The sequence below is a fragment of the Eretmochelys imbricata genome, chromosome 11, assembly GCF_965152235.1.
Source record: "Eretmochelys imbricata isolate rEreImb1 chromosome 11, rEreImb1.hap1, whole genome shotgun sequence".
Taxonomy (NCBI): Eukaryota; Metazoa; Chordata; order Testudines; family Cheloniidae; genus Eretmochelys; species Eretmochelys imbricata.
In genome coordinates this window covers 50,546,257-50,562,599 of record NC_135582.1, presented here as the reverse complement: position 1 = coordinate 50,562,599, position 16,343 = coordinate 50,546,257, and the positions used below count along the sequence as shown (strand labels likewise).

General features: G+C 40.8%; 1 protein-coding gene across 1 annotated transcript in view; it reads left to right on the top strand.

The window, feature by feature from the left end:
- Nucleotides 1-2,558: 2,558 nt before the first annotated feature.
- Nucleotides 2,559-16,343, top strand: part of TFPI (tissue factor pathway inhibitor) — a 56,004-nt gene continuing 42,219 nt past the window's right edge. The window contains exon 1 of the mRNA XM_077829908.1: nt 2,559-2,821. The gene's annotated coding sequence lies outside the window, so the exon portion shown is untranslated. The remainder of the gene's footprint in view (nt 2,822-16,343) is intronic.

Here is a 16,343-nt window from a genome sequence, read left to right as displayed (position 1 = left end):
GATCATCTCTCTGGTGGCTTGTAGTATGGCCATACACTGAGTCCGGTGTTAAATCACATCAGAAATCAGATCTCTTAAATCTTATCAAAGGCTATTTGTAATTGTAATCTTTGTACTAAAGATTGATGTGTATGCACATATATTACATAAAAATACAATAAAAGAACATGCAGATTGAAAAGTTGCACACAGAAAAGTTAGAAAATTCCAGAATTAAACTTTGAGTTCCTAGAACAGTATATCACTGCATTACTATTCCAGATATATTTACAGAGTGATGATAGTTTAGGAGGAGACTTTAAGTCAGTGAACATTCTGTTTTGTTGGTTTGTTGTACACTTTGAGAAATTACTGCGGTCTTCTTGAGATAATATTCCAATGCTAGCACTTTTCTAATGACTCTAGGGATTTAAAACTCTCAAATTCCATCTCACTGAATCTACTGAATAAAAGCAAAAGACACGAAGAAAAACCCTGTAAAAATTGCAGCAGCCTGTTAAAGGCACTGCAAATCTTTCCACTGACTTCAGTGGGCTTTGGATCAGACTGTATGTCAGACCTTATTTAGTGATGCTGAAAGCTCAAATCAGTCTGGTTTCATCTTCAAAGTCTGTTCCCAACTTCAGTCACAGTCTGTCAGCTCCTAATTATAAATCAAAGAAATCCAAAGATAAATAGTTATCATTTGGTAAATTGTGAGGATTGAATATATATGTGGAGAACCGGAGCTACCTCATCAAAATCTAAAGGAAAACAGGCTCGTCTTCAAATGAGAGATGCTGTCCTTTGAGCTAGGCTTCTCATTTTGTGCTTTCTATCTACAGTGAAAAATTTGAACTCTGGTTTGGTTTCATTACTTATCAAAGTTCTTGTAAGTCAGCCAATTTTTAATGAAAATAGACACATCATTCTCCCTGTGTCCCTGAGAATATTGTTTATATTTCTCCTCCCCACTCCTCTCCCCCCACAAAGCATTCAAGTTTATGGATCTTCACTGAAGATGCTGAACCGATGTCATGACTCTACAAACGTATTCTCACACATGTAACTTTATTGATGTGAGAAATGCCATTAGTTTCAAAGGAACTATGCACAATAAAAGTTACTTGTGCGTAAGTGTATACAGAACTAGGCCCCAATATATGAAAAGGGAGCTGTTGTGTCTGGCTGATCCCTTCCATAGAAACCACCTGCTAGAATTTCAAAGTTAAGTGACAGGTTTCAGAGTAACAGCCGTGTTAGTCTGTATTCGCAAAAAGAAAAGGAGTACTTGTGGCACCTTAGAGACTAACCAATTTATTTTAGCATGAGCTTTCGTGAGCTACAGCTCACTTCATCAGATACATACCGTGGAAACTGCAGCAGACTTTATATATACACAGAGAATATGAAACAATACCTCCTCCCACCCCACTGTCCTGCTGGTAAACATGGCAGGGGATGACAATTTTGTTTTTAATTTCAGCTGAAATTGGCAAATTTTGCCTAACTTCCATAAAAGATCTATAAAAAAGCTATTAAACCCTTTCCCCTGTGCCTAAAACTCGGCATAGTTCCCCCAAAACCTATCTGAGTTTGGGGTTTATAATACTTCTAAAGCAGGACACTTTTGCATGGATTGGGGACTATTCTGAATCTTTCATGATGATTTGGTAAATAAGGGTTACCAGATTAAGAAAAATAGTATCAGGCAGCATGGCTTGTGATTCAGTTTTTCATCCAGTATTTTTACCCAAACTGTAAACATATACCTCAAGAGATTCAAAAATGGATTGGTGATTTTGGGTGTCTCAATTTTTGAGTGTTCAAGCTGAGATCTTCAGAGAGTCGGTGTTCAGCATTATCTGAAAATCAGGCCACCTCTAAGGTTGGGCCCCCAAAGTTGGGCACTCAAAACTCACTAGTGGCTTTTGAAAATGTTGGCCTTATGTAAAAGTACCTCATTCTGGGGACATCACCTTTGAAGTTATAAACTGGTGAAGAGAATTCCTACCTGTCCCTCCTGTGTGAGCAAGGACTACTGTCACTCAGGTAGGGCTGGGGGATTGCCTACAATGGAGGGCAGGCAATATTTCTAGCAACGGGACAGCTTTTAATTTTAACCAGAGGCTCCATAGAAACCCTGATCAGCAGATGCTGCTGAGGAGATGAGCTATATCTGCACATCCCTCGCCATGCCCCTCTTCAATCCAGTGCCCCCAGCTCTTGGGGCTGCACTGGGTGCTCACAAGGCACCTCAGTAGAGGGAAAGTTATAGTCACCATACAGCAGAAGCCAATGTAGACCCTGTGTTGAATCTATATAATATAATGGATAAATCATTTCCCTCTTGAACAGAACTTCATTTATTACATAAAGGGAACATGATGCAAGCAGAATACATGCTAAGTTTTAACATATCTCTGTGAAGTAAACAATGAAGCAGCTTTATGACTGTCCTCAATGTACTGAAGTGTAAACTGAGCTAGCATTTAGACTTCCTCCTTATCCAGTTTTGCACGCTTCTTTCCTGGTTGGTGCTATTTAGAAAAGTTACCCTAAAAAGCAAGCGAGGTCACAACACTCTAAACAGGAAGCTTCCCCCTGCCTTGGATCTCATTGAATCTTGGCCAGAATAAGCCTCTCTTCACAGCAAACAGAGGAGCAACCTCTGGCAGCGTAATCAGCAGGCTGCTACAGCTGCATTATAGCAGGATCAGATTGCATTTTTCCCATTATATCTCCCCCACTCCCAACAAGAACTGATAGTGGAGAAGCAAGCTCAACACACTTCAGGAATTCGCCAATTCTCTTTCAAGAACTGCTCACAGCAATTTGGTTGGTGAGTACTTTGTAAGTCTTTGTTTTGCAAAAGACTTTCTTTGGGGGAAGAAGGCAAGAAATTCTGCCCAGAGGATGTCAAAAGTTGGTTGGTTTTTCCTTAGCATGTGTTAGGTACTGTAGTCAGATGTCCAGAAGCAAAGTCTAGTAATCAGGGATTGCAAAACTGTAGATTTTTGTTTCCTAAAGAGACTGAAGAAACAGTTCTCTTACAATAGGAACTATTTGCTGGTAGTGAACATGTCAGGATATGGGCATTTTGGCAAGCTCATGGATAGCATTGGCTGTTTAGATCCAAACCATCAGTGAAACATTTTATGCTAATTTTAACCAGTAACCCAGAGTTTGTCATGAAATGTCTCATGCTTTTCAAACAATGCTTGGACTCAATTGAATACAGTGGAAGCTCCAGGGAGAGAGACAGATTTATTCAGGCAGTGTTCTGTGGTCTGTCTGCTAGACTATTTTCAAATCCTATGAGCCCATGCCTTTAGAGGCAATTACAGTTTTAAGGATTAGCAGAATGTTATGTCTGCTTTAGCAGAATTACACAAATCTCATGTAACTATAAATCAATTTCACTCATTATTAAAATCAAAAGAATATTTTCCCTGTCTTGTCCATAGGTTATTTAAACAATGAACAAGGTAATGATTGTAGTGATACTGAAATATGGAAAAAATAGAACAAGCAACAAAAAATGACTTGGGCAAAATTCTACTTCAGGATCAGCGTGAACATGAGCTTCTTTTATGATAACTCTGTAATGAAAGCACAATGATATTTAACTGGATTTAAAAACAAGTGACAAAATCTAAATAACTACTCACTAGGTTTGGTATAAGGAATATAAGAGAAGAAGGATACATAGCACTAATGTTCAGTGGCGGAGAAATGGACAAAGGAGAAAATGAGGGGGGCGGGGGGACATAGATATGAAAAATGTCAGTGTGACTCAGTTCTCTAAATTAGTCATAAAAGCACTCCAGACAAAATGTAAAATAAACCATCCTTCCTGAACGTCTTATGGACAGACGTAAAGGCAGGAAGTTCAGCTGTCAGATAGGAACAATAAGGGCATGCTTTCTGAATTGCCAATAACTAGCACCTAATAATGTTATGGAACAAAGCTGAGAATGGGCTTTGGTGTGCATGGGTGGGTTGTTTGTAGATATCTATTAATTTTTTTTTGAACTTTTTTGAAAGATGAGCTCACAGTGTTTCCTAGATATATGTTGCCATCTCAATTTCTATAAAAAGCCAGGTTCAACTATTGTTTAAGCTGAACGTGAACACAATATGATTATTTAGCTGTGTGTGTGTGTACACAATTACAGCAGTCTTAATGTTCTAGAGATTACTGGAACACAGCACATTCTAGCCATGCCCATTTCCCTGGGGAATCCCCAACTTGCTATACCCTAGGGGAATCCTAACTTGCTTTTTCGGCTGGCTTTAAGCAAAGCAGACTTCTTAGGCCAGAGTCACAGGCCCATCACATTTCACAAAGTAGGAAGAGAGTGCTGTATGACCAGAGCGAGAAAGAAAAGGAGATACACAGAGACCTGAATTGCTTGCATCTCAATCTAGCCATCAAAAAGGAAAAGTCACTGGCCAAACTCCCAGGTTTGTGAGGACAGTTTTGAAGAGCATGTCAAAAGAGTATCGTGGCAAACAAAGATTTAGATGTCTTCACACATAAGTAAACCAGATATTGGATCACCATTGCAAACAAGGATGGAAGAATGTGGATGACAAACTATACCCTGCATTCTTCAAAGACTCAATGGTTTCCGAGCTTCTACAACATCTTATTTGTGCCTGTACTAGTAGGGGTCACTGAACAATCAACTGGTTTCAGAGTAGCAGCCGTGTTAGTCTGTATTCGCAAAAAGAAAAGGAGTACTAGTGGCACCTTAGAGACTAACCAATTTATTTGAGCATAAGCTTTAGCTCATGAAAGTTTATGCTCAAATAAATTGGTTAGTCTCTAAAGGTGCCACAAATACTCCTTTTCTTTGATCAATTGTGTCTGTAGTCAGAACAATCTTCTCTGCACAGATTGTGTACGTGCCAAGGTGGTGAAGACTGTGGCAACTCATGCACTCTCAACAAAGATTGTAATGATGAACAAGATGATGATAATAGTGTTGACTAGAAATGTCACTAGAGCTATTACATTTCAATGACACCTGGACAAATTTATTATTAGAGTTTGTTTTACCCTTTAGATTGTTGTTGTGTTGCTTTGAGGTTACAACAAAACTGAATTTTATATCTTAGAGTCATTAAACTAACAGAAACAAATGTAAAGATTTCAAAGTAGTCATATTAACATGTTAAGGGGAGGATCCTTGTTTATCTCTAATGGCGCCACTTGACAGTTCCACATAATATTTCATCTTAAAGTAGACACAACAAGCTTTCAAATGATGTATGTATGTGAGTAGCGAGATTATATTAAGTTAACCAAATTGGTGGTGCCTGCCCCCTGCCTAGAATGAAATGTGAAAAGCAAACCTGGCCAAAAATGAATTTTTTTTTTAAATCCTTTAGATTTGATAATCTAAAGCAATCAGTATCTTTCAGCAGCTTCCATTTAAACTTTGTATTGAAATTCTGTAAACCATATCAAAGTATGTAGATGGCCTGATCCTAAATTGGTTAGTGTAAATTTGCATATCCCTCTCAAGCTCCTATGTTTCTGAAATATTGCTAGTATTCTAAAAGTTCTAATGTTCTTATCACAATCTTGAAAATCTAGCAGCTATTTATATTAATCTTTTATGTTTACTAATGCGGAGTCTGCGGGGAGGGGGAATTGGGAACAGATTCTCAGCATTGCTCCATTGAAAATTCATGCAGAAATATAGGGAAAAAATAACAAAAACAGAAGCCCCTCCAATCACCCCCAAAGACATTAAGTTCTTTCATTTAAAAATGCTAAGTCCTTAAAAAGTAGTGGGTAGTCTGGCAAGGACAACAGGGAGATGAAAATTGTCCCATCTGTGCACACACTCTTTAACATCAGCTTGTTGTGGAGAACCTGATAGCAGGATCTGGTCAAATGGAACCTCCACAAATATAGTTGAACTGAGAATGGTCTCCATTCTATGGGTCCTTGAACCATTCGACAGTTGGCATATTATTTTCTGTTAAATTTTATAGAATGGTTCAAAAACAGAAAAAATTATCATTTTCTATTGATTCCTTCAGACCCACAAAACCCTGTTGTCAGCTGCAATCAAGGATTAGCCAGCTGAAGACTTGGCCTTGTGGCATAACACTGAGTCTCGATCCTAGTGGTGGTCTTAATACTTGCCCGGTGCTGTTTAGGTACACCATGAAGGAAGAGACTCTTTACAGTTGCTCTCCTCCTTAACACATGCAGTGCACCAACATGCCACAGGCCGGGAGTTGGTTTACTGCCTGTAAGATGTTGGGGGACATTTTATATTTGGCACATAGTTTACAGTCCAGTAATTGTTGCCTCATATCAAAACAGGAAGACCAATCAATCTTCTGAGGTGAACATAGAACAGAAAAATTAGACATTTTATCCAGCAGATATTCTTCCCTCATACTTCAGATTCAGAAATAAATTCTGATGTGGGCTTTTTTTTATTGTTGTTGGTATTATCGTGTCAAAAGCAAAACTTCCGACTGCTTTCTGAAACATATGTCATGATTTTTTTAGACTTACCTTGTTTCAATCACATTTTATTTTTTAGAGGGAGAAGAAACAGATGTGTGAGAAACAGCATTTCAACATTCAAATATTAATTGAGTGCAAACAGAAACCACTAATGTCTATTATTACCTTTTCCAAATCAAGCTACATTCAGTAAATATTTGTCCGGTAGGCATGCTGTCAGATTAGAAATGATAGGCCTAGTTTTCTTCTTCCTTACAGCAGTGTCAATGAGAAAAAGATGGCGCTATCATTTGTTAAAAAGTACTGCATGGGTCAAAATACCTTTTCTACCACAAGGCAAAACCCTGCTTCGGTTAGCTCAGTGATGAGAACTAGGGACGTAGTCCAGTTTGGGATCCTATTGATTAGAGTAAATGGGGGGAAATGATGATATATATTTTTAAGCACAGTGAATTATCCAAAGGGAGTAGTGAAATAAATTGTCAGAATTGCTATAATCTTATCTAGTTAGATTCTTTTCTCCTTAATTTTAAACTGTACTAAATACAACTTAAGACTACGCACAAAATTTCATAACCTATGTCTTACTGTTACTGAATTTACCATATCTTTTGCATTTTTCACCTCTTCCATTTCCTGTGCTATCAGTTTGAGTAAGTCACTTTCATGGTCACTGAAATGTAACTTGATGCTTTTTTCTAATGCTGTCAGTTGCTAATATATGAACCCACCTTTTGTTTTTCTTTCCATTTAGTCAGACAGAAGACTTTAGTTTGGTACTAAACTCTAGTTACTGTAGAAATTAGTGCAGAACAGGCTGCAAAGCAAAATAAGTATATTCAAAAGGTCTAATTCTGCAGGTCGTGAAAAATATATTCCTGAAAAGTGGTCAGAGAACACAAAGGTTTTTTTAGCAAAATCCCTACAAATGTGGAGAAAGTTTTCTGCTAATTCTAGCCATCAAAATGATTTAAGGGGACAGATCCCAGGTTAAGTCTCCTTTGTGCCACTCTGGCTATAGGACTTACAGCTCCTCGATAGGGATAGTTGGGGATTCCCATCATAAAGGAATTCACAGTTAGGATTTCTGTCATAAAGAAGTTCCCATTTGGCTTGCAGCTGCCCCATACCACTCACTTTCCCCCACCTTCAGAAAGGGAGGGTGTTGGACAAGGTATAGGTATTATTCACAAGTATATGTTATGTAGGTTATCCCTAATCAGTTTTGAAAAGGCCTGTATAGCACCCTAGACCATCAGATAACCTTATATGCCACAGAAAAACCCATTTTAGGAATGGTCTAGAAAGTTTTAAAGTTTATTGGGACTACAGTTTATAACCCTCCAACTGTAAAGTCAACAGTTACCATTAGTTCCATTATACAGATCTCAGAGGGAGCTCTAGAAGTAACCTATCCTATCTTCTGTTAGTCAGTCATCTTGGGACTTACTAGAGGGCATGGTCCCAGTGGAGAATTGGAGTCTCCTTTCTCCAGTAGTACAATGCTCCTGTTTCTAACTCTTTGGGCCAATAAAAGCCTGAGTTTAAATTTCTGATATTCTGATGTAACGAAAAGCTGTCACTGATGCATGACTGAATCTTTCCTATCATGAAGTCAATGGGACCACATGTGGAGTAAGCTGCTACTCTGGTGGAGTGAGGATACCTGAATCTGGCCAAGAATGATCAGGGGTTGAGGGAAGTAAACGGAGAGACCACTAACACACACTCTTCATGCTCATTCCATCCCCTCCTGTCTCCTGCATGCAGTTGGCAAAAATTGTACATGGTCCAGCTGTTTCTGACCCCCAGACCAGAAGGTCACACACAATATATTTTGAATTGTGCTTTATTGTATATACTACCTTAAAAATAATAATTCCACTTGAATCTTAAATCTTAAGGCCTCCATTGAACATTAAGCAAATATTTGTAAAACTTTTGGTTTTGTAGAGATACACTTTTTGTTAAAAGAAAAGGAGTACTTGTGGCACCTTAGAGACTAACCAATTTATTTGAGCATAAGCTTTCGTGAGCTACAGCTCACTTCATCGGATGCATACTGTGGAAACTGCAGAAGACATTATATACACAGAGACCATGAAACAATACCTCCTCCCACCCCACTCTCCTGCTGGTAATAGCTTATCTAAAGTGATCACTCTCCTTACAATGTATATGAAAATCAAGGTGGGCCATTTTCAGCACAAATCCAGGTTTTCTCACCCTTCGCGCCCCCCCCCCCCCCACAAACTCACTCTCCTACTGGTAATAGCCCATCCAAAGTGACCACTCTCTTTACAATGCGTATGAAAATCAAGGTGGGCCATTTTCAGCACAAATCTAGGTTTTCTCACCCCCCCCTCCCCCCCGCAACACACACACACAAACTCTCTCTCCTGCTGGTAATAGCTTATCCAAAGTGACCACTCTCCCTACAATGTGCATGGTAATCAAGCTCTTACCAGCAGGAGAATGAGTGTGTGTGTGTGTTTTGGGGGGGCGGGGTGAGAAAACCTAGATTTGTGCTGGAAATGGCCCACCTTGATTATCATACACATTGTAAGGAGAGTGGTCACTTTGGATAAGCTATTACCAGCAGGAGAGTGAGTTTGTGTGTGTATGGGGGTGGGGGGGGGGGTGAGAAAACCTGGATTTGTGCTGGAAATGGCCCAACTTGATTATCATACACATTGTAAAGAGAGTGGTCACTTTGGATGGGCTATTACCAGCAGGAGAGTGAGTTTGGGGGGGGGGGGGCAGAGGGTGAGAAAACCTGGATTTGTGCTGGAAATGGCCCAATTTGATTATCATACACATTGTAAGGAGAGTGATCACTTTAGATAAGCTATTACCAGCAGGAGAGTGGGGTGGGAGGAGGTATTGTTTCATGGTCTCTGTGTATAATGTCTTCTGCAGTTTCCACAGTATGCATCCGATGAAGTGAGCTGTAGCTCACGAAAACTTATGCTCAAATAAATTGGTTAGTCTCTAAGGTGCCACAAGTACTCTTTTTCTTTTTGCAAATACAGACTAACACGGCTGTTACTCTGAAACCTGTCACTTTTTGTTAAGCAGCAGTTGAATTTTATCTTAGATTTTGCTTTTCTTTTAATCTGATATGAGAAATTCCTAAACTGCAAAAACAGCCTCAGACAGTAAGCTTTAGATCCTTCACCCATTCCTCCCAAGATGACACAATATACTAGGAATGTGTGACCATAGGGAAATTTACTAAGAAGATAATGGACTTTCTGTATTGACTTGTTCTTTAGAATGAGGCAGATGAATTTCCTTTTGGGAAACTACCCAAACATTGGCAATCTTGTAAGGGCTACTTTTAATAAAATACTCTTTTCAAGGAGATTAGGGGGGATGGGAACAGGACTGCAGCTGTCTCGTTGAGATTTTTTGTCCCTTGTACAAATGCAGTAATTCATTCTTAGACTCCCCCAACTGAATATCTTGTTATATAATGACAGGTTTCAGAGTAACAGCCATGTTAGTCTGTATTCGCAAAAAGAAAAGGAGTACTTGTGGCACCTTAGAGACTAACCAATTTATTTGAGCATAAGCTTTCATGAGCTACAGCGATGAAGTGAGCTGTAGCTCACGAAAGCTTATGCTCAAATAAATTGGTTAGTCTCTAAGATGCCACAAGTACTCCTCTTCTTCTTGTTATATAGTTAAGGTTGCACAAGTTGCTATTACAAAGGGTTATTTTCAAATGCTAATTACTTGGTCAAATGTTTCCTTTTTTGGCTTAATATACAGTATATTTGTTCTCAGCCTAGGATCCAACTTTTTGGGAGGTTTTGAAGGATTGAGCAAAAACTGGTTCAGCAATTTTTTGAGAACTAAAAGATATATATTTCCTGTCCCTGGAATAGGTAACCAGAATTCTAGGTTTTAACCAGAGGGATTGGAATCCAGAAGTCTCAGTATATAGGGAGGGTTCAGGTGCAAACTTGGGACTGATCCAAGGTCCAGCTGAGTTTTGGATTAGGCCTATGGAGGGCTCCATAAGCATGGAAAGTGGTGCATTAAATAAAATTTAGGGGCTCTTCAGGGATTGAAAGTACTCAGAAATCTTTCTCATTTCAAATTCTCTTCAAAACATAAAAGTGAAGGCATGGTACAAAATGTCTCTGAATATCTACTTCTGATGAACTCATGAAAGACTGGGGAATTCTAAAATCCAGTTGATTTGGATATTGATTTTACTTCCTCTTTACCCAACCCAAATGATGTCAGGTCAGCCATTATCTTTGTTCACTAACAAATATATATTCTCCACTCACTCTTGAAATAATTGCTGACATAGAATCTGTCTCGCTCTACATATAATATTCCTGGTTTAAAAAATGTACTGACGTAAACCACAAACTGCACTTCAGACTTAACTCAGATACTGAATGTAATATTATATTTCTAGCAGTTCAGGATGTCTTGTACAGAGCTCTTTATTTAAACAATGTGGTGTAGGCCTTTGACCAAATAGTGGATTATAAATGTGATTCACTAAAACTGCCTCTCTAGCTTCAGATAAAAAATACCTTCTCCTAAACTTGGACCACAAACTTACACAAGCAAAGAGAGACACTGGTAAGACAAGTGCATCATAAGATGCATCCACATCCTAAAGACAACGGATGCAGTAGGGAAACCTCAAAGGGCATATTTTGCCACCCTTACTTATGCTGAGTCATATCATAGTAGTCACTGTGGGTAAGGGTGGCAGAATTTGACCCCAAACCAGACCTTTTAGAGTTAGGTACTAAAAGGAATCAGTTGGTTATATTTCTTATTTAACTGATTTTGTGGGTTTGTGTCACTATCTTGATGCTCTATTATTTGCGTACAAAATCATTTTATTTTATTTTATTTGGACATGTATCATTCTTATGCATCTCATAGAATGACATGGGGAATTACATCCACACAGAGAAGCATAAGCAAATTTGGGGCAGTTCTCCTAAACTCCTCCTCAGAGTCTGTTTGGTTTTTATTTTTGTTTTTCATGCACTGTGTGAATGTCACTCAAGATGGAAATGGATCCTTTTCCCTTCTTGGCTGATTAGAACCTGGAGACTGCCTAAGCCGGGGGCGGGGGGCAAACTCTTTGGGCTGAGGGCCACATCTGGGAGGGGAAATTGTAGGGTAGGGGGTTGGAGTGCGGGAGGGAGTGCGGGGTGTGGGAGGGCGTGTGATATGCAGGAAAGGGCTCAGGGCAAGGGATTGGGGCAGAGGAGGGGTGCAGGGTGTATGAGCGGGCTCAGAAAGGGAGTTGGGGTGCACGAGGGTGCAGCGAGGGCACAGGGCAGAGAGTTGGGGTGCAGGAAGGGTGCAAGGTGCAGGTAGGGGGCTCAGGGCAGGGAGTTGGGGTGCCACCCCGGGAAGTGGCCAGAACCATGTCCCTGCACGGCCCCTGGGGAAGGAGGGGGCACAGGGCTCCGCGCGCTGCCCTTGCCACGTCTCCAGGTACCCCCCACAAGCTCCCATTGGCTGCGGTTCCCCATTCATGGCCAATGGGAGCTGCTGGGGTGGGGGCGGTGCCTGGAGGCAAGGGCAACCCATGGAGACCTCTGCTCTCCCTCCCCCAGGGGCCGTGCAGGGACGTGGCGCCGGCCGCTTCTGAGAGCAGCACAGGGCCTGCGGCACCACGGGGAGCAATCCCACTGGCCGGCTCCAAAGCCCTGATGGGCCGGATCCGGCCCGCGGGCCATAGTTTGCCCACCCCTGGCCTAAGCCCTTCGGTGACAAGAGAACACAAATACTTCCCAAAGGAAGCACATGCTGCTGGCAACTCTTAAATTTGTCCTGGTCTAGATCTCAAAAGGCAAGGGTGCCTGGCAGCAAGCATTTCAGCTAACGGTCTCACTTAATATTCTGAGAAAGCAGTGGCCAGGCAACACTTAATAAACAGCCTTTTTTTTTTTTTTTTTTTAAATTCTGATCATCAACCAGGCCAGGCTGTGGCATGGAAACAGCATTCATCACAGTGTAAGTGGCCATTAATCAGTGATTTCCTGAGGCCACTAAACAGGCCAGATATCAACTGCTGATATCAGCAACATGAATCATGAGCTGCTTCCTTCTTGATAACAGTACCTGGAAGGAATATCTTGAAATGTCTCCACTTTTTTATTTCAGAGAGAGAGCACAAAGGGGAATTGCTGGGCAACCGATCAGTCTCTCCAACAGCCCATAGCTGCAGAGTTCCATAGGCCTTATCCTAGCACCTCTTGTGTTCAATGTTTACTTTTATCAATATAGGGCCAAAAATGTTCTGGATGCCTGACAGACTAAGCACTTCAGTTGCCTCAAAGTGCTTAGTCTAATTTTAGACATGATACAATGAGTTGGAGCAGCAAACAGTGAGAATAACGGAATGGAGAACAAAGGTTACAATCATAAGATCACATGGTTATTTAGATCTGTTAACTGAATGTCTTAACAGTCCAATTATATATACATAATATTATATAATATAGTATGGGTGTATACATGTATCTATCTACATACAGATATATGTACTCTGAAAAATACCTTATTTTCATAAACCAAGTTTTTATCTGAAAGAATTGAATTGAGGTAAAGAAGGGAGGAAGATGGGAGCGTAGTGCTTGTTATGACATTTAGACCTACTATTCAGTGTGTTCAGTAGGGGACATATAACCAGGAGGTAAGGGTCTGTGTAAACAGGAAATAAAGACAGTCTTGCATTCACTGGAAGCATAGTGTGCTGCTTCTCCATAATCTCTGCAGGAAGGGTGTGAGACTGGAGAAGTTGGTAAAACAGGATGGATGAAGAGAAGTGATAGAGCAGAAGCGGACAAAGGCAAGAGGAAGGACTTTGTAACATACAAAGGGTAAAGGGGCAAAACACCTAGCTTGTTTTAAGACTGGGCTTGATAAATTTATGGAGGGGATGGTACGATGAGATTGCTTACAATGGGCTATGTGGGCCATCCACAACTGCTATTAGCTAGTATCTCGAACAGCTGGAGGCGAGACACTACAGAGGGAGGACACTGAGTTACTACAGAGAATTCTTTCCCAGGCATCTGGCTGGTGAGTCTTGCCCACATGCTTAGGGTTAGATCACCATATTTGGGTGACTTAGGGTCAGTTAGATCACCATATTTGGGTCAGGAAGGAATTTCCCCCCAGGCCAGATTAGCAGAGACCCTGGGAGGTTCTTCACCTTCCTCTGCACAGGTTACTTGAACTAGAGTAAAGGGTGGATTCTCTGTAACTTGAAGTCTTTAAATCAAGATTAGAGGATTTCAGTAACTCAACCAGAGGTTATGGGCCTACTACAGGCACAGCCACCAACTTTCCTTGGTGCTGGTGGGTGCTCGTGCCCCCCAGCCCCAACTCCGCCCCCTCCCTGCCCTATTGGACCCCTCCCCAAATCCCTGCTCTGGCCCCGCCTCTTCCCCGAGCGCACCACGTTTGCCCCGCGAAACAGCTGGGAGGGAGGGGGGAGAAGCAGGACGCAGCAGTATGCTCAGGGGAGGAGGCGGAAGTGAGCTGGGGCGGGGCGGGAAGCTACCGGTGGGTGCAGAGCACCCACCAATTTTTCCCCATAGGTGCTCCAGCCCCAGAGCACCCACGGAGTCAGCGCCTATGACTACAGGAGTGGGTGGGTGAGGTTCTGTGGCCTGCAATGTGCACAAGGTTAGACTAGATGATTGTAACAGTCCCTTTTGGCCTTAAAGTCTATAAAGGCAAGTCAGAAAGATTAATGCAGATGACAGTGTGAGGTAACACATGCAAGTAAATTCAGCTGGTGGCATTAAAATTAATTAATTGAAAATATTTGGCATCAGAAAGTCAGTCAGTAGTTGTTGGTGAAATTCACAGAATTTCTTTTTGGATAAAGTGCAGGAGATTCTTGTAGCTAACAAGAAATTCCTTTAGCATGGAGGCAGTGGGAGAACTTCCTATGGATCACTCAACTCTGGATGGAATATACTGACCAATGCTACTATTTAGGGACAGGAAGGAAAGAATAATATTTACCTAATGAAAATAACAGTTGGAGTTTGGGAAGGTTATAATATTCTTACTTAGTGTCCAACCCTGAAATTCCCTTTCCCCATGGGTGAGCCAACGGAAGCTGAAGTGACTACTTGCATGAGTGACAACTGGGCAGGGAAACCTAGAACGCTACCTTTGTGAAAAGTACCATGGAATCTCTCTTGACAACATGTGGTGAGAACTTTGGTTTCATTGCTGTTTGTATAATTTTTAAGAATTATTTTATTAATTAAAAATCAGTTTGCCTCATCTAAAGACCAATGATTATATCTCGAGCAGAAATTAACCCTTTCCAAATCTGGTTCTAGAAATACAATTTAATCATATGCTGAGGTTTAATACAAAATATCATGTTATCTAACACAACATGGGTTTTGACTTCTTGAAACCTTGCCAAAATATAATATGGATGGATTATTTTAAATGGCAGGGCTGAGAGCTGAAATGAAGCATATGAAACAACCGAAAGGCAAATGTGTTTCTTTGTTTAGTTTGGCAGAAAAATATAATGGAGCCATGAAAGACTTTAACAATGTAGTTTTTCTTCTGCTAAAATAATTACCTCAACCCCAAAATCCCATTTCTTGTAGAAAACATGAATGACGATATACCTCAGCATTACTAGCCACATGAAATATTAAATAAACTTTCAGTGGGAAAAAAACTGTAAAGCCCTACTGGATCCACATTGAATTTTGGATGACTCATGCATTACAAATTACTTCTAATACTCATTGTTTGCTCTGTTTTTTCACTAGATTTTTGTTTTCAGAATTTCATCTCTGCTTTCATTTACATATAAAGGCCACAGATTGGGATTAAACTGAATAAACAGAAGGAAAAATATCACTTGTAAATTATCAAGGGAGGAATGATAGTCTTCTCTTTAAAGCACTGACCAGGGACTGAATGTCAGGGTTCAGTTTCTGGCTGTGTGTGGCCATGGCAAATCAACTAATCTCTATGGCCCATATCCTCAAAGGTATTTAGGCTCCTAACTTTTGGGGATCTGGGCTCATAGGCCTCTGTTCCCCATCTGCAAAGTGGGGATAATAATTCCCTGCTTCCAAAGGCTGTTGTGAGAATAAATTTTGTTAATATTTGTGGGTTGCTTAGGTACGATAGTGATGAGAACATCTAATTTCCTGGGCAGATAGAAATGATAATTGTAGATTAGAGCTAGTAATGCTTTCATTTTTCTAGTGAACTCAAGTTTGGCCCAGAGTCTGACTCAGACAGAATTCCTCTCATAAATCCATGTTCAAATAGCCAAAGAAAATGACACCTCCCATGTTTCTGATGTAACAGGCACAGCCAGGCAGGACTGAGGTAATAGGCCTGTTCTTCTTCTGTGTCTGAGTTTACAAGAAGGGGGGGGGGGGCAGGGAAGAGATTGTCAGGTTGGGTGAGAATCCTGCTGGGGCTTAGGTGCAAGTTAAGGAGCTGAGCAACTTGGCAGCATTGGAACATAGGTGGTTTTGCACATGCCAAAGACACTTTCCTGGAAGAAATGTAGGCAAGTAGGGAATGTAAGCACCTACAGGATTAGGCAGCATCTGAGTAGGTGTTTTGAGGATATCAGTAGGGTTACCAACCCTCTAGGATTGGCCTGGAGTCTCCAGGAATTAAACATTAATCTTTAATTAAATCTCCAGGAATACATCCAACCAAAATTGGCAACCCTAGATCTCAGTGGTGACTATATGTTGGACCTAGGCACCTAAAGCAGAAGTTAGGCCCCTAAGTCCCATTATGTATCTAGCCCTAAAGCACAACAATGATGTTGACTACCTGTATCTAGGTACTATTAGGTGAGATAATC